Raw genomic sequence first — 18,997 nt, forward strand, 5'->3', positions numbered from 1 at the left:
TTTGTCACTTTATGTTATGCTAAACAGGTTTGAGTTTTAGGAGTCCTTTTTCCTATAAATTGAGGTGGTTAGATGTTGGCTAATCAGATATATATATATAAGATATATATATATATATTTAATGTAAACATCAAGTCTCAAGTAAGCCCCTTTTTCTGGAGACAAACCATTTCAGGCATGTGGAGCATAAATTATTGTTGTTGTTATTATTTTTGAGACAGAGTCTCACTATGTTGCCCAGGCTAGTCTTAAACTTTTGGGCTCAGGTGATCCTTTCTCCTTGTCCTCTCAAGTAGCTAGAATTATAGGTGTGTGCTACCACGCTTGGCCTAAGAAATTATTTTTAAATTTATTTGCATATGCTTTGCATGAGCTGGGATATGTTTTCTTGCTGTTTCTCTTTTGTGATGTGTGGATAAGGAGATGTTTTGCTGTGCTTTCAGTGTGGGCTTTTCCCCCTTGAGACACTTACACGAGTATGGTACAGCTGTGTATCTGTGATTCGGACAGAGCCTGAGTATAGATCTTTTTTGGTAACTAATCTCCTGTCTTCTTCATCCCTTACATATAGAGTTCCCTTAAATCCCTGAACATAGTTGAGATCTTGACAAAGGTTCCAACTAATCTCCTATTCCATTTCCTTGTGAGAATGCTCCCTCTGATCTTAGTACTTTCTTCACTACTAGGTGAGATGAATTCACTAAGTGTAGTTTATTACTGTCTCTTTTTGGTGGTAAAGGAGCTGGTTGCAATATTAAACAAGGCAAGTTCAGGGTAGCCCTCACTAAAAAGTGATCTTTGAACAAAGACTTCAGAAAGTAGGGGAGTTGGCCAAGTAGATACACTAAGGAGCCTGGAGGAGTGAACCAGAGGAACGGATAATAGAAGGGGAAGCCACAGGAGGCCCCATCATGAAATGCCTTATGTTGTTGCAAGGATGTTAGTTTTTACTCTAAGAGAGCTGGGGGAGCCATTGCCAGATTTGTACTGGGTACAGATCTCTGATTTAGTTTTAAAAGGATCATTCTGGCAGCTAGCTCTATTAAGACTAAATTGTGTGTCTGTATGTGGGGAGGTTCAAGGGTAGAAGAAGCAGGAAGATCTGTTGGGAAGCCTACAGTAATTTAAGTAAGAGATGATGGTGGCTCAGACCACCTAGTAGCAGTGGAGGTAATGAGATGTAGTCAATTTCTGGATGTATTTGGAAGATTGAAACAATAGGATTTTGTTACCAGAAGGTGGGTTGTAAGAGAAAGGGGCTGAATCAAAGATGACTCTAAAGGTTTTAAACCTCAGCAAGTTGAAGAAAAATGGAATTACCATCAACTTAACTGGAGAACACTATGGGTTGCATAGGTTGGAGGAGGGTTGGCATAGCTCAGGAATTCATTTTTAGACGTTCTGAGTTTGAGACACCTATAAGATGTTCTGATCAAGTAGGCAGTTAAACTTATGAGTCTGGAGTTAAGAGAAAAGACTGAGTTGGAATTATACATTATGGAGGCAATATGTTTAAATCCTTGAGTTTAGAGAAGATTACCAAGGGAGAGAATGTGGGTAGATAAGAAGAGGGCCAAGGATAGTTCATGGATGCTCAACAGTAAGATTGTGTCAGTAAGCACATTTATAACATTTTAGGGGAAAAATTAATGAGTATTTTTTAAAAATGTGGAGAATAGAACAGTAAAAAAAAGGAAGGCAGCAGCAGAACTAAGAGTATCTCTTTTTTCTTCCCTTTTTTTTCCCCTTGTAAAATTCTTAAAAAAAATTTCCAAGTGGTAATAGACTCAAGGTCAGAAAGAACACACAGCTAATTCTTTTCTTCCTGGATTAATGCCTTGATTCTATCTCTTTTACTATTGTTTTTCTTTTTTTAAATTTCTTCTTTTACTATTTTATTGAAGTTCTTAAATCCATGATTAATCTTCCAGTGTGTAATTGCTAAACAGATATTAATAAGTGCTGTCAGATTCTTACATTTCCATTATACTTTCATTAAGCTGAACAGTGAAATAAAATGTAGGCGATATATAATTTATATTATTATATATTTATATAATGTATTAATAGTGCAGATTCCGAAAATCAGCTGTTGAACATAATAGGATTTTAACATTTTTCTTGTGTTTTACTCTTTGTCTGGAGATAACTCCAAAGTATTTGTGTCACAGCTACTTTATGTGCTTAGGCAGTACATGGTAATGAATGATAAATACCTGGTCAAGTTGATGTAAAATCCTTGCCGATACTTTGAATTAGATTAACTAATTCTGGACTATAATATGGCATAGAAGCCAGTGTTCTCCTCTATTCTTTCATTCTGTGTTTCCAGTTTTTTTGTTTTGTTTTGTTTAAGACAGAGTCTTGCTCTATCGCCAGGCTGTAGTGCAGTGGTGCGGTCCTGGCTCACTGCAACTTCTGTTTTCCGGTTTCAAGCAATTCTCCTGCCTCAGCCTCCCGAGCAGCTGGTACTACAGGCACGCACCACCATGCCTGCCTATTTTTTTTTTTTTTTTTTGGTATTTTTAGTAGAGACAGGGTTTCGCCATGTTGGCCAGGATGGTCTCAATCTCTTGACCTCATGATTTGCCAACCTCAGCCTCCAAAGTGCTGGGATTACAGGCATGAGCCACCACACCAGCCTCCAATTTTTAAGCTTGTATTTGACTTTGATTTTTTGAGGAAAAATAACTTAAGGAGGGTACCCTAATTTGCCATGAGTTCATCATTTCCTCTACTGTAAAGTTTCAACTAAAGTAGACCAGAGACCGTTTTCCCTTCCTCTATAGTAAGGATATTCTATTAACACTAGGATGATAGAAAGCTTGCTTTTCATTTTTCTTCTGGGGTTAGAACTTATGTTCCAAGTGACATATTTATTAATGAATTAAGGTGTATTTGATTGTATGACCTATATTTGAAGGGACAAGTATATTTTCTTTTCTTTCAGCCAATTTTCTTATTATAAAAAGATAATGCTTCAAGAGCGCTGAATAGATGGCAGTCAAGAGTCTTTTTTTATTAATGAATGCAGCTAACACCATTTCATCTCCTGGAGAGGAGAAACTTCGATTTTTATATATAAATGTTGTGGACCACTGGGAGCACAATGCCCACGTTATCTTAAGAAGAGTTTATGTGCAGCATTTAAATCACTGTTTTCCTTGTTAACTAAAACAGACATGGGCTTTTATTTCTTTCATACTATTAGACTGTATCTTATAAAACCTTCTGAATTAAAAAAAAAAAACCTCATCTCCTGGAGTGGAGATGAAATTATGTTAGATGCATTCATTAATAAAAACCAATTATCTGGCTATATTCCTGAAGAACCACAGAATTTCAAATGCCGAAATAAACTTTCATTTCTTAAATGGATGCATAGTTAATTCTTAGTCATGAGATTGATTCATGTTTGGGTTCTACTACTGTCATTAAGCCAGTCCTTTAGGAGGAGAGAAGTGAAGGGGAATTGATTCAGTGTTGTGTAAAGTGTTTATCCATCAGTATGAATATTTTTTATCTTTTATTCATGGAGTAATGGATTCAGAGAAGTTTTAATAAAATGCCCAATTTTATTTGCATAGGTCAGAATAAACTTTGTAAATAAGTTTGTGATACCTGGATACAAACTAAAAGGCTGGAAATGGAATTATTTGGATCTTATGTCTAAAGTTTAGGAGTTCTAGAAAAATTTTTCTTTTGAACCTTGGAGGTCTGCATATTTCTGTAGATCAAAGAGCTGAGAACCATTTCTCTTATTTTGCTGTTCTTTTAATTGCACTGTAATCTTTTGGAACAACTGAGAACTGATGTCATTGTGGATAGTCATCAGGGCAGTTGCCTCTTGTTCCAAGCCCAGGAAAAAGAAAACAAAGGGGTTATGGCGGGGTGGGGGTTCTGATTCATATATGTATGAGGAAATTAAGAACACTGTCTATGAGGAATTGCTGAAAAGAACAGTAAAACTCTCTGTTCTTTGATAGACCTTTACATTATTTTAGAATGGGCTCAGTGTCTGAGTATCTCTAGCGCTGTTATCAAGATAGTGAACTCCTAAGTCAGGTCCATGCAATTGCTTTTGTTTGGGGTTGGTAGACTTTTTCTTTCCTTCCTTCCTCCCTTCCTTCCTTCCTTCCTTCCTTCCTTCCTTCCTTCCTTCCTTCCTTCCTTCCTTCCTTCCTTCCTTCCTTCCCTTTCCTTCCTTCCTTCCTTCCCTTTCCTTCCTTCCTTCCTTTCTTCCTTTCTTTCTTTCCTTTCTTTCTACAGGATCTCTGTTGCCCAAGCTTTAGTGCAGTGATGGGATCTTAGCTTCCTGTAGCCTGGAACTACTGGAGTTAAACAGTCCTCTCGCCTCAGCCTCCCAAGTAGCTGGGACTGCAGGCGTGCATCACCACGTGTCTAAGGGGTTGGGATACAAGAGCAGCTTCCTGCTCACCGTTTTTGATGTAGCTAAAGTGGTGAGCATTTCTGGTTTTTTTGTTTCATTTTCTTGCCACTGGCACTCCCCAGGTTCTCTTGTTTTAATAGGTTTCATATTGTTTCTACCTTTCAGTCCTTATTTTATCTCTCTTCTTTTTTTCCTTACTCTCTAAAACACCTAAAGGATAGTAGTCAGGTAGGATTTTTTTTAATTGCTAAACTTTCTATTCACTTTATGCCTTGAATTTGTAATTACATTTTTTGCCTTTAAAAAAAAAGTTTGAGATCACCCTGGGCAAAACGGTGAAACCCTGTCTTGTCTCTACAACAAATACAAAAATTAGCCTAGTGTGGTGGCACATGCCTTTAGTCCCAGCTACTTGGGAGGATGAGATGGGAGGATCAGTTGAGCCCAGGAGGTATCTTAAAAGAAAAGAAGAAAAAAAAGTCGACTATGAATATAACTATATTTTAAAACTGATTCTAAAGATATACATGAAAATATAAAGGAAAAAATATACAGGAAAATATAAAGAAAGTAAAAATGAACAGCAACTCAACTGTTTATAGATAACTACTGATACATTTAGTAGCCATTATATATCTCTCTACTCTTTATGCCTATATGTGCAACTTTAATACATATTGTTTGATTTTAATATTTATATTTAATAGTTTCTTGATAATCATATGTGGCCAGGCACAGTGGTGGCTCACATCTGTAATACCAATACTTTGAGAGGCCAAAGTGGGAGGATCATGAGATCAGGAGATTGAGACCATCCTGGTTAACACGGTAAAACGCCATCTCTACCAAAAAATACAAAAAATTTGCCGGGCATGGTGGCACACGTCTGTAATCCCAGCTACTCTGGAGGCTGAGGCAGGAGAATGGCTTGGACTCTGGAGGCAGAGGTTGCAATGAGCTGAGATTGTGCCACTACACTCCAGCCTGGGCAACAGAGCAAGACTATGTCTTAAAAAAAAAAAGAATAAATAATCATATGTAGTAAAATCATTATAGATGCTGTCTTAACCTTTTTAAACCCAATAATATATTGTGGAGATAATTCCATTTTAAAACTACATTATCTAGAACGCCATATACTTTATATCTTTATTTACAGATACAGCCTTATTTACAGATTCTCTTACTATAAATTCTGAGGTTGTTTAGATTTTTTTTTTTTTTTTGAGAGGTAGGCTCACTCTGTCACCAGGTTGGAGTGCATTGGTGCAATCTCTGCTCACTGCAACCTCCACCTCCCAGGTTCAGGTGATTCTTCTGCCTCAGCCTCCCAAGTAGCTAATTTTTGTATTTTTAGTAGTGGCAGCATTTCACCGTGGTGGCCAGGATGATCTTGATCTCTTGACCTCGTGATCTACCCGCCTTAGCCTCCCAAAGTGCTGGGATTACAGGTGTGAGCCACCGTGCCCAGTCAAATTTTTTGTTGTTATAAGCAGCATTGAGGAGAACGTCCTAGTGGAAAAAAATCTTTGCACACATTTTTAATACTTCCTTTAGGTCACATTTCTAGGGAAACTGCTGGGTTAAGAAACATGCATATTTCTTTTTTTTTTTTTTAAATGGCATTTCACCATGTTGGCCAGGCTGGTCTTGAACTCCTGACCTCAGGTGATCCACCCAGCTTGGCCTCCCAAAGTGCTAGGATTACAGGTGTGAGCCACCGCGCCTGGCTGCATATTTCTTTTTTTAATGCATATTGCCAATTTACTTATCCGGTAGTATTCTTGAAGGAATATCATCAGTTTGGCAGTATTTTTACATTTCACTCTATATTTTGTTAAGAAAACAGACCTTACTGAAATACCTAGAATCATTTTATTATGTAAATAATGGGTTTCTTTTCTTGTTTTTTATTTTTATTTTAAATAGAATAGAGATAGGATCTTGCTACGTTGCCCAGACCGGTCTTGAACTTCGGACCTCAAGCCTAGCAAACATTAGATTTCTTTATATTGTTCTGCAGAGCCTCTGAGATACCCAGATGTCATAAAGTTCTCTTTTGAAAATTAAGAATGGCCTGTTAGAATTCCTCAGAATCTAGAACCAGAAATACCATTTGACCCAACAGTCCCATTACTGGGTATATACCCAAAGGAATACAAATAATTCTATTACAAAGATACATGCATGTGTATGTTCATTGAAGCACTATCTGCCATTAGCAAAGACATAGAATCAACCTAAATGTTCATCAGTGTTAGACGAAATAAAGAAAATGTGGCACCATGGAATACTGTGCAGCCATAAAAAAGGAATAAGATCATGTCCTTTGCCGGGACTTGGATGGATCTGGAAGCCATTATCCTCAGCAAACTAACGCAGGAATAGAACACCAAACACCACATATTCTCACTTATAAGTGGGAGCTGAACAGTGAGAACACAAGGACACAGGGAAGGGAACAACACACACTGGGGTCTGTTGGGGGTTGGGGTGGGGGGAGAGAGCATTAGGAAAAATACAGCTAATGCATGCTGGGCTTAATACCTAGGTGATAGGTTGATAGGTGCAGCAAATCAACATGGCACATATTTACCTATGTAACAAACCTGCACATCCTGCACCTGTACCTTGGAACTTAAAAATTAAAAAAAAAAAGAAATAGTCACATAAAAAAAAAGAAAAAAGAATGGCCTTTTATGGAAACCCATAGGACCAAAGAAAGTAATAATTTACTAAAGAATAGAAAATTAGAACTATATAGCTATTATAATTAAAATATTTGGCTCAGAATAATTTTAAAAATTGCAGTCTTAAGTATTGTGCACAACTTTTTAAAAAAAAATCAGGATTCCTTAGAATTAAGGAAAAAGTGCCTTTTTACAGTAACAAGAAGACTTGGTTATCATTGCTGATGGGGCAGATGATACATTTTATCTCTTATTTCTGAACTTTCGTACTAAAAGTCAAAATTTAAAAATTTAACTTGATAAGGCATGGTGGCTCATGCCTGTAATCCCAGCACTTTGGGAGATCAACTAGGGAGGATCAGCTGAAGCCAGGAGTTCAGAAACAGCGTGTGCAACAAAGTCAGACTTCATGTCTCTACAAGAATTTTAAAAGAATTAGCCAGGTGCAGTATCACTTGCCTATAGCCCCACCTGCTCTCAAGAGGCTAAGGCAGGAGGATCTCTTAAGCTCAGGAGTTCAAGGCAGCTGTGAGCTATGATCGTGCCACTTTGCACTTCAGCCTGGGTTGACAAAGCAAGACCCAGTCTCTAGAGAAGGAAAAAAAAAAAGTTGGCTTTTAGTACGGTGTTTATTGATTCTAAGTTAAAAGGGTCAGTTTTTGGCTGTATCCAATAATATATTCTCTGCATATGGGGACTGTAATTCTGATCTTAGAAAAATATACAGCCATTAATTAATTAAATTGGCTTCCTTGAAGGCACACTTGCTGAAAGGTCTGTCCTTTTACCCAAAGGAGGAAGAGGTTTGATTAATCTACAGATTCTGCTCCAATATATAATGCAACATTTAAGAAAATGTCAGGTTCTCATGAGTTATAAGAAAAGTTATAAAGGAAATTCATTTATTTCTTCTTGTTGTTTGACAAAACGAGTATGATCTAAACATTTACTTGTTAATTGAACTAGGTTCAGAAGTCCAAGAGGTCTTGTGATGTAATCAGATTTTTAAAGGGACAGTATGTCTTGTGAGGAAAAGAACCTGGTCTTAGAATCAGTTACTCTGGGTTCTACTGGTGAGAGAGTTGCTTAACTCCCTTATTTTTTGAGACAGGTGTTACCCAAGCTGCTGTGCAGTAGAATGATCACAGCTCACTGCGGCCTTGACCTCCTGGGCTCAGGTGATCCTATATACCTCAGCCTTCCACATAGTGGGGGCTACAGGTATACATCACCATGTCTGGCTAAGTTTTTCTTTTTCTTTTTTTAAATGCATATTCTGCTTATGTATGTCTGGCTAATTAAAAATTTTTTTTTTAGAGGTGGGGCTTTACTTTATTGCCTAGGCTGGTCTCAAACTTCTAGGCTCAAGTGATCCTCCTGCCTTAGCCTCCCAAAGCACTGGGATTACAAGCGTGTGTCACTGTGCCCAGCTGGATTCTAATTTGAATTATATTAGATGTTGTTTAATAACTTAATATTTTTAATATCTTAAATTTTAAGTGAAAGAAGATAAGTGCCTTTAAAACTTTTTGGAGGCCAGGCGCGGTGGCTCACTCCTGTAATCCCAGTACTTTGGGAGGCTGAGGTGGGTGGATCACCTGAGGTCAGGAGTTTGAGACCAGCCTGGTCAACATGGTAAAACCCCACCTCTACTAAAAACACAAAAATTTAACCGGTCATGAGGGCAGGTGCCTGTAATCCCAACTAATTGGGAGGCTGAGGCAGGAGAATTGCTTGAACCTGGGAGGTGGAGGTAGCAGTGAGCCAAGATGCGCCATTGCACTCCAGCCTGGACAACAAGAGTGAAACTCTGTCTCAAAAAAGAAAAAAAAGGAAAAAAAAAACTTTTTAGTTTGAGCCCAGGCACAGTGGCTCATGCCTGTCATCCCAGCACCTTGGGAGGCTGAGGCGAGCGAATCATGAGGTCAGGAATTCAAGACCAGCCTGACTAGTATGGTGAAACCGCATCTCTACTAAAAATACAAAAATTAGTCAGGTGTGGTGGTGTGCATCTGTAGTCTTGAACACTCAGGAGGCTGAGGCAGGAGAATCACTTGAACTTGGGAGGTGGAGGTTGCAGTGAGCCAAGATCGTGCCACTGCATTCCTGCCTGGGCGACAGCGAGGCTACATCTCAACAACACCTTTTCAGTTTGCTAGACAGAAATTTTCATCTAATCATGTTTAAGATTTGTTTTAAAATATTCAAGGCCAACTCAAGGCCAGCTCCCTGTCTTAAAATATTGGGAGGGGAGTAGATAAAACAAGAATAATAAACCATTGATAATTGTTGAAGCTCCGTAGTGAGTACATGGGAGTTCATTATACTTTTCCTTTGTTCTCTCTGGCCTTGGGTATATGTTTAAAAATGTGCATTAAAAAAAACAACAATAAGTGTAAATCTGCTGAGATTGTACACAGGCACAGGTTCCTCAGTGTTAACTTTTCTGTTAAGAGGTAACATGGCAGCGAGCCCAGAGAAACTCTATAGTAAAAAAGCATAATTGCTAATGAAGCATATTTGCTGGAAAGAGAAAAACTCAGAACTGTCGTTCCCCACGTATGAGTCTTTGTTTCTGTTCAACATAGCAGATGTGTCTGTGCCAATTAAACTTGAATGTTAGTATGATATTTTTTGTTGCAGACTATAAACTCAAAATAAATTTTGGTTGCTGTTGTCCAATGTATCAAACAAATAGTACCATGTTTTATAGAACAAAGAAACTTAAAACAGTATACAGAAAGTACACTTTCAACAAATGTTTTTCACTCCTCCATGGGTCTTTTAGATGTGAGGTTATAATGTTGCTTTTAAATACAGAGTAATTTTATATTCTTTTGAGATGGAGTCTTGCACTGTCGCCCAGGCTGGAGTGCATTGGCACTATCTCAGCTCACTACAACCTCTGCCTCCTGAATTCAAGCTATTCTCCCACCTCAGCCTCCTGAGGAGCTGGGATTACAGGTGAGTGCCACCACGCCTGGCTAATTTTTGTATTTTTAGTAGAGACGGGTTTTACCATATTGGTCAGGTTGGTCTCTAACTTCTGACCTCAAGTGATCTGCCTCCCAAAGTGCTGGGATTACAGGCGTGAGCCACTGCCTGCAGCTGAAATAAAAACTTTATTCCCACTAAATATGTGTTACTCAGGGAGAAGCTGAAAAGAAGTATAATGGAGAAAGAATTTAAGAGAGCTTTGTTTGGTTAGGATTTGGGGAAATGTTTAGAAAATGGTTATGGAATGACACCCTGCTTAATAAATAACATTTTGAAATCAGAAAAACAAATATGCTGTAACAAAATCAACTTACCTAGATTTGTTATTTCTTGAGTCATATATATAGCATATATATAGTTTCTAATTTGAGAAAGACTTTTTAAAATCACAGAATATGATTGGTTATTAAAACTAGAAAGCAAAGAAAAAATAAAATAACTTGGAAATGCAAACACTAGCCATACAGTATTAATATTTCAGTGTATTTCCTTTCCATTTTTAATGTGCTTTTGTGTAGGTTTTCTTCTTACCTTATATATCCCCCCACCACTTTTTTTTTGAGACAGTGTCTTACTCTGTTGCCCATACTGGAGTGCGGTGTTGTGATCTTGGCTCAATGAAACCTCTGCTTCAAGCAATCCTTCCACCATAGACTCTTGAGTAGCTGGAACTACAGGCATGCACTACCATACCCGGCTGATTTTTGTTTTGTAGACAGGGGTTTTGCCATGTTGCCGAGACTGGTGTCAAACTCTTGGGCTCAAGTGACCTGCCTGCCTCAGCCTCCCAGAATGCTGGGATTACAGGTGTGAGCCACTGCACCTGGTCCATATATCCTTTTATCCTGATTTTTCACTAAACATTTAAAATATGCAGTTTTCATTATTACACATCCTTTTCATTACTATAAACATTTTAGAGTCTATAGAATATTACATTCTTGGTATGCTTTAATTTGCTTAACATTCTTTTGTCATTAAAACAGTGAGTTTTTTCACTGTTAAAATTCACGTTGTAGAATACCACATGTTCACACTTAGAAGTGGGAGCTAAACATTGGGTACTCATAGATGTAAAGATGGCAACAACAGAAACTGGAGACTACTAGATGGGGGAGAAAGGAGTGGGGAGAAGGGCTGAAAGAATATTGAGTGTTCTATTCAATACTTGGATGATGTGGGATCATTTGTACCCCAAACCTCAGCATTATACGATATTCCCAGGTAGCAAACCTGCACTGCTGTATCTAAAATAAAAGTTGGAAAAAGAAATAAAAATAGATAAATAAATAGGAAAGGAAATTAAAAAACATGTTGAGCATCATCTTTCTGTATGTGAATTTTTCGGTTTTTTGGATTCTTTTTCACGGGATAAAATCCCAAGGATGCAGGCTTTGATGAGGACTTTTTAGTTTATTATGAATGGACTCAGAAGCTTTTGTGTATCTGTGGTGGGGGAGATTGTCTAAAAACTGATTCTCCTTCGTTTTTATACTTTTGATTTTTTCGAAGAAACTGGGTTACTTTCCCTGTAAAATGTCCCATATTTTGGATTTTTTGTTTATTGCCTGTTTCTTGGTGGTTAACTTGTTTCTCTGTCTCCTGGATTTTTTTAACAGCTTTCCTCTAAAGTTTTAATTCAGGTTCAACATTTTTTGGGGGAAGAATGAATATTTTATTAGTGGTTTTATGAAATTCATAGTGTATTGTATCAGGAGGCCATAATGTCTGATTACTTCAACCTGTAGATACTTTGATTAGTTTATTCCTTGCCTTTCCACTTTTGGTGGTTTTTCTTTTGATGCACAGGAGATTTAAATCTTTTTGTAGTTGAATTAATACTTTCCTTTTTCTTTCATTGTAATTTTATTTTCATTCTATTCATATTCACAGATTTGATAGTTACTGGCTGGGCGTGGTGGCTCACACTACTAATCCCAACACTGTGCGGGGCTGAGGTGGGAGGATCACTTAAGCCCAGGACCTCGAGACCATCCTGGACAATGTAAGGAGGCCCTGTTTCTACAAATAATAATAATACAAATAATAATAATAATAATAATTAGCTGGATGTGGAGGCACATGCCTGCAGTTTCATTTACTTGGAAGGCTGAGGCAGGATTGCTTGAGCCCTGCAGGAGGGTGAGGCTACAGTGAGCTGTGATTGTGCTACTGGACTGCAGCATGGGCAACAGAATCACCCTGTCTCAAAAACTAAAAAAAATTTAAAATATGGTAGTTATTGATAATATCTTCTAAAATATTTTTATGAGTCAACTTTAAAAATATATTTTTTAATGTATATTAAAGTTACTTATTACATATTTTTTTAACACAAACAAAAGTTGATTATATTTACACACTCAGCAAGCCCTCTAAGAAATGTGCCCCAAGAAGCATTAACCTATTTTGTGCCATCCTGAAGACCTGCACATTTTATTTTTCAGATAGCTTAGCATTTTTAACAGAGTGTGTTCTCTACCATGCGGTAATGCTTTGGTACTATTCATACAGGGCCTCACCTGTCCTAAAGACTTGCCGTTTCCCCAAGAGGCGCTTTAATTCTGCTTTAGAAGTTTTACATAAAAATCTTTATCAAATACTAATATGAAGGAAGGTAGCACAGGACGCAGCATATATAGTCAAGTTACCTCTCTATATATTTAGAAATTACTTTCTCCTCCAAGATACTTGCCAACAGTAAGCTCAGTCTGTCCTGCTTAATAATCAGTAGTACAGGTTTGAATCTTCAGAACCTTGGCAAGACCTTAATATTTCAAAATTATTAACAACTACCTCTAGGGTCGAAGTCCATGTTACTGAGTTATGACAAATTTATTATCATGAGGGAAAACAAGTGTAGCCAGCCATCTTTTAAAAAATGCCCCAACCACTGCTTCTCAATACAGAAAGACTAAAAACTACACAGTTTATCATACAACAAATCCCATCTCTGTCCCCTGAAATTCCCCTAGTTTCATTCATTAGAAGGGGATTTAAAAAAAAAAAAAAGACTTAAAGAGCACTTTACAGCAGCATTCAGCTTTCCTATGAAATACTCAGCATCTTAAATATTATGTATAACTCTTTTTTTAGTAAGCTAGACACTGGCTTCAGAGTTTGTGAAACTGAGGAAAATCAACCCATTCAAAACTACTCTAGAAGTTGTCTTTTGGCAGAATGGCAGGTATCCAAATTAAAAATAAGAAGGTCATTCAAGACCAACCAGCCTGGCCAATGTGGTGAAACCCCATCTCTACTAAAAATATGAAAATCAGCTGGGTGTGGTGGCGGGCACCTGTAAACCCAGCTACTCGGGAGGCTGAGGCAGGAGAATCACTTGAACCCAGGAGGCGGAGGTTGCAGTGAGCCAAGATCATGCCACTGCACTCCAGCCTGGGCAACAAGAACAAATCTCTGTCTCGGGGGTGGGGGAAAAAAAAGGGTCAGTTTGTTGCTTTGTGTTCTTTTCAAAATTTAGATGGTTTTCTGTTCCCCTTCTGCATAAAAACCTCAGTCACCACTCCTGAGTGGACATGGGCAGAGGCTCTGGCCCTTGCTCCTCTGGCTTCTCAGCAGCTGCTTTCTTATTGCTACAGCAAGGCTTGAAGAGATGTGTATCAATGAGGACTTCGCCACAACGGCCTTTATAGATGATCCCACAACAAATCTTCTGTCTTTTTCAGTATGTGAGATCTAAAAAGGAAAAAACTGGTGTTCTGTTAGAACCAGAAGCCATCTCTGTGTCTGAGCCGTCATCTGACTGGTTACTGTAACAAGGAGATTGAGCTGGGGAGGCACTTGAGGTGGTACTGTGAGCATTAGAATTATGACGTTTAAATTCCTTCTGCAGTTTACTGATCTGGTTGCTTTTTATCCTGTTCCCAGATAAAGTTTTCACTTTCTTTGGTTTCAATGTAGTCTTTAGACTGGGTCCAGCCCTTGCATCTACCACATGATTCCAGTTTTTTTTTTGATCCTGCTGGCAACTTCTTCCATCTTTTCACAAGCAGGACACAGGCATTGCAGATGTCTCCTGAACGAGTCTCATGCAATCCAAAACAGCTCTGGAAGTCCTTTTCATAGCGTTTACTGTCAGTGAATCGAGAACTGGAGGACTTAGCTCTGCAAATACAGCAGCCCTCTATACTTCGGTGTACATCTTTGGCTTGTGAAAACCAAACATCTCTTCTTCTGGGCAACAGTCTTCCAAAAGCAGCCGTTCCACGCGCAACGTCCCTGAGGTGCGGAGTGCACGCCAGGTCAGTCTCCCTCAAGCGCTCCCTCCTCCTCAACTGCCTTGTCTAGAAAGATTGTCTCCTGCAGTTAAGCAGTTGCTACCGCTGGCCGGGAAGGTGTAGATTCTGCTTTCCCTCACTTATTACATATTTAGTAAATTAATTTGTTGATTTATTTAGTTTGAGATGGAGTCTTGCTCTGTTGCCCAGGCTGGAGTTCAATGGCCCAATCTTGGCTCACTGCAACCTCTGCCTCCCAAGTTCAAGCGATTTTTGTGCCTCAGCCTCCTGAATAGCTGGGATTACAGGCCTGCACCACCACGCCTGACTGATTTTTGTATATTTGGTACAGATGTGGTTTCACCATATTGGCTAGGCTGGTCCCAAGCTACTGACCTCAAGTGATTTGCCTGCCTCAGCCTCCCAAAGTGCTGGGATTACAAGTGTGAGCCATTGTGCTGGCCGTATTTAGTAAATTTAAATTACTTTTTATATATTGTTTGTATCTTACGGAGAGTTGATAGAGGTGTGATATACTCAGAATTTATTTTGCTGTAGGGTAAGGATCTGAGTAGTTTATTTTTCAAAAACCAGCCACATGTTCCAGTCCCTGTTTATTGAATAAACATTCCCTTTCTCACTGTTTTCTGGTTTTTCTTTTATTACATGTGGAATACTTACCTGTACTGGTGACTGTGGGCTTTTTTTTTTTCCTAGCAACTTGTTTATTCCTCTGCTGCTATTATACTTTTGTTGATTGTCATAACATTATAACAGAATTTCTAATAGGACTAACCTTTTATTAATTTCTCACCTTTTTCAAATGGTAGCACAGTATGTTTGATTTTTTTTTTTTTTTTTTTTTTTTTTGGTGGCGGAGGGACACAGTCTCCCTCTGTCATCCAGGCTGGAGTGTAGTGTGTGATCTTGGCTCACTGCAACCTCCACCTCCCGGGTTCAAGCGATTCTCTTGCTTCAGCCTCCCAAGTAGCTGGGACTACAGGTGCATGCCACCATGCCTGGCTAATTTTTGTATTTTTAGTAGAGATGGGGTTTTGCCATGTTGGCCAGGCTGGTCTTGAACTCCTGACCTCAGGTGATCCACCCACCTCTGCCTCCCAGAGTGCTGGGATTACAAGCATAAGCCACCACTCCTGGCCAAGTATGTTTGATCTTAAACCTTAATAGTCTAGTGGGTTTTTTTTTTCTTTCAGATAAAATTTTATAAGCCACTTACCTTATAAAAACTTTGAAAAGATATCTGTGCTAACAAGCAAAGAGCATAAATTATTTTTATAAAAAGTTGGATGTTAGTAGTAGGTACTGTGAAAGAAGCAAGCTTAATGACTTGGAGTGTAAGGAGTGATACCACACACATCATCTTACTCCTAACATTTTCTGTTACAAAATGTGTGGAAACTTTACATAGCAGTTTTGCATATTTATGAACCAGTTGCTATTAAATCTTTCTTGTTTTTTGAGACAAAGTCTTCCAGGTTGGAGTGCAGTGGTCTGATCAATGCTCACTATAGCCTCAACTTCCTGGAGTTAAGGGATCCTCTTGATTTAGCCTACTGAGCCTCCCTAGTAGTTGGGGCTATAGGTGTGGGCTACCATGCGTGGCTAATTTTTGTGTTTTTTGTAGAGATATAAGTGTTGTCTACAAAAAAAACCTTTTTTTTTTTGTCTCACAACAAAGTTTTTTTTTCAATACTATTTGTTTATTTGAGACAGGGTCTGGCTTTGTCGCCCAGGCTAGAGTATAGTGGCGCTATCTTGGCTCCCTGCAACTTCCGCCTCACAGGCTCAAGCCACCCTCCTACCTCAGCTTCCTGAGTTGCTGGGACTACAGGTGCATGCCACCACACCCAGCTAATTTTTATATTTTTTTGTAGAGGTGGAGTTTTGGTATGTTGCCCATGCTGGTCTTGAACTCCTGGGCTCAAAGAATCCGCCCACCTTGGCCTCTCAAAATGTTGGGATTGCAGGCAAGAGCCACTGTGCCCAATCTGGTTTTTTTAGTTGTTAATTTTTGTGAATACATAGCAGATGTATATATTTATGGGTCACATGAGATATTTTGATAAAGGCATGCAATGCGTAATAATCACATCATGAAAGATGAGGTATCCATTCCCTCAGCATTTATCCTTTGTGTTACGAACAATCTAGTTATATTTTTATTTTTAATTTTTTGCTTTAGTTATCCAATACTCAACTTTGTCCTGTATATTCTTAATTATTTTAAAATGTACAGTGATTTTTTACTAAGTCACCTGTTGTGCTAGCAAATACTAGGTCTTATTCATTCTTTTTTTTTGTACCCATTAACCATCCCCACTCCCCGCCATCCTACCTCCTACCTTTCTCAGCCTCTAGTAACTATCCTTCTGCTTTCTATGTTCATGAGTTCAATTGTTTTAATTTTTAGTTTCCACAAATAAGTGAAAACATGTGAAGTTTGCCTTTCTGTGTCTGACTTACTTCGTTTAACATAATGACTTCCAGTTCCATCCGTGGTTTTGCAAACAACAGGATCTCCTTCTTTTTATGGCTGAATTATGTATAAGTACCACATTTTCTTTATCCAGTCATCTGTTGATGGACTCTTAGGTTGCTTCCAAATCTTGGCTATTGTGAGTAGTGCCGTAATAAATATGGAAGTGTAGACATTGCTTTGATGTACTGTTTTCCTTTATTTTGGGTGTATACCTAGGAATGGGATCACTGGGTCATATGATAGCTCTATTTTTAGTTGTTGAGGAACCTCAAACTGTTCTAAGTTATATTCCCACCAACCGTCTACAAGGGTTCCCCTTTCTCCACATGGTTGGCAGCATTTGTTATTGACTGTCTTTGGATAAAAGGCATTTTGACTGGGATGAGATTATATCTCATTGTAGTTTTGATTTGCATTTTCTCTGATGAGCAGCTTTTCATATACCTGTTTGCAATTTGTATGTGTCTTCTTTTGAGAAATATCTAATCAGATCCTTTACCCATTTTGATTGGATTATTAGATTTTTTTTTTTTTCCTGTAGAGTTGTGTGAGCTCCTTATATATTTGGGGTATTAATCCCTGGCCAGATGGGTAGTTGCAAATATTTTATCCCATTCTGTAATTGTCTCTTGTCTCGTTGATTGTTTCCTTTGCTATGCAGAAGGTTTTTAACTTGATGTGATCCTGTTTGTCCGTTTGTGCTTGTCGGGTATTACTCAAGAAATCCTGTCCACTCCAGTGTTCGGGAGAGGTTCCCCAGTGTTTTCCTTAAGTTTCATAGATTGAGGTCTTAGATTTAAGTTTTTTAATCTGTTTTCATTTGATTTTTTTTAATATGGCTAGAGATAGGAGGTCAAGCTTCATTCTTCTGCATAAAGATACTCAGTTTTCCCAGCACCGTTGATTGAAGAGATTATCCTTTTCCCCATTGTATGTTCTTGGGACCTTTGTCTAAAGTGAGTTCATATAGATGTATGGATTTATTTCTGCGTTCTTTATTCTGTTCCACTGATCTATGTGTGTTTTTATGTCAGTATCATGCCGTTTTGGTTACTATAATTTGGTTAGTATAATGGAAGTCAGGTGATGAAATTCCTTGTTTTGTTCTTTTTCCTTAAGATATCTTTGGCTGTTCTGGGTCTTTTGTGGTTCCATGTAAATTTTAGGATTTTTCTTTTTTTCCCTCTCCTGTTCTCTTTTTGAGACAGTCTTGCTCTGTTGCCCAGGCTGGAGTGCAGTGGCACAATCTCAGCTCACTGCAACCTCTGCCTCCCAGGTTCAAGTGATTCTTGTGCCTCAGCCTCCAGAGTAACTGGGATTACAGGCACCCGCCACCTCACCTGGCTAATTTTTTTATTTTTAGTAGACACAGAGTCTTACCATGTTGGCCAGGCTTGTCACAAACTCCTGACGTCAAGTGATCTGCCTGTCTTGGCTTCCCAAAACACTGGGATTATAGGCATGAGTCACCACATGTGACCTAGGATTGCTTTTTCTACTTTTTTGAGGAACGTTATTGGTGTCTTGATAGGGATTGCATGAAATCTGTAGATTGCTTTGGGGAGAATGGACATTTCAACAATATTGAGTTTTCCAGCCCATGAATATGGAATATCTTCCCAGTTTTTTGTGTCCTCTTCAGTTTCTTGCTTCAGTGTTTTAGTTTTCATCGTAGAGATCTTCTGTCTTTGGTTAATTTCTAGGTATTTAATTTTTTTTTTTCTGCTTTCTTAAACATGAAAATTTTCACCGGTATTTAATTTTATTTGTAGCTATTGTAAATGGGATTACTTTCTTAATTTCTTTTTCAGATTGTTTGGTGTTGGCATATAGAAATGCTGGATTTTTGTAGCTTGATTTTGTATCCTGTAACTTTACTGAATATGTATCAGTTCTAATAGCTTTCTGGTGAAGTCTTTAGGTTTTTCCAAATATGAGATCATATCATCTGCAAACAAAGATAACTTGATTCCTTCCTTTCCAATCTGGATGCCCTTTATATCTTTCTCTTGTCTGATTGCTCCAGCTAGGACTTCTAGTACTGTGTTGAATAACAGTGGTGAAAGTGGACATCCTTGTTGTGGTCCAGATCTTAGGAGAAAGGCTTCTTTTTTCCTCAACAGTATGATACTAGATGAGAGTCTGTTTTAATTATGTTGGGATATGTTTCTTCTGAACCCAG

The 18,997-nt window shown here is 38.3% G+C and overlaps 1 protein-coding gene and 1 pseudogene across 7 annotated transcripts in view; one reads left to right on the plus strand and one right to left on the minus strand.

Annotated features, from left to right (window-relative positions):
• DENND5B (DENN domain containing 5B) overlaps nucleotides 1-18,997 on the plus strand; it is a 212,760-nt gene that overhangs the window by 28,483 nt on the left and 165,280 nt on the right. The gene's annotated exons all lie outside the window — the stretch shown is intronic.
• On the minus strand, nucleotides 13,533-14,389 carry LOC103795209 (SIN3-HDAC complex-associated factor pseudogene; annotated as a pseudogene).

The sequence above is a fragment of the Callithrix jacchus genome, chromosome 9, assembly GCF_049354715.1.
Source record: "Callithrix jacchus isolate 240 chromosome 9, calJac240_pri, whole genome shotgun sequence".
In the NCBI taxonomy this organism is placed as follows: Eukaryota; Metazoa; Chordata; class Mammalia; order Primates; family Cebidae; genus Callithrix; species Callithrix jacchus.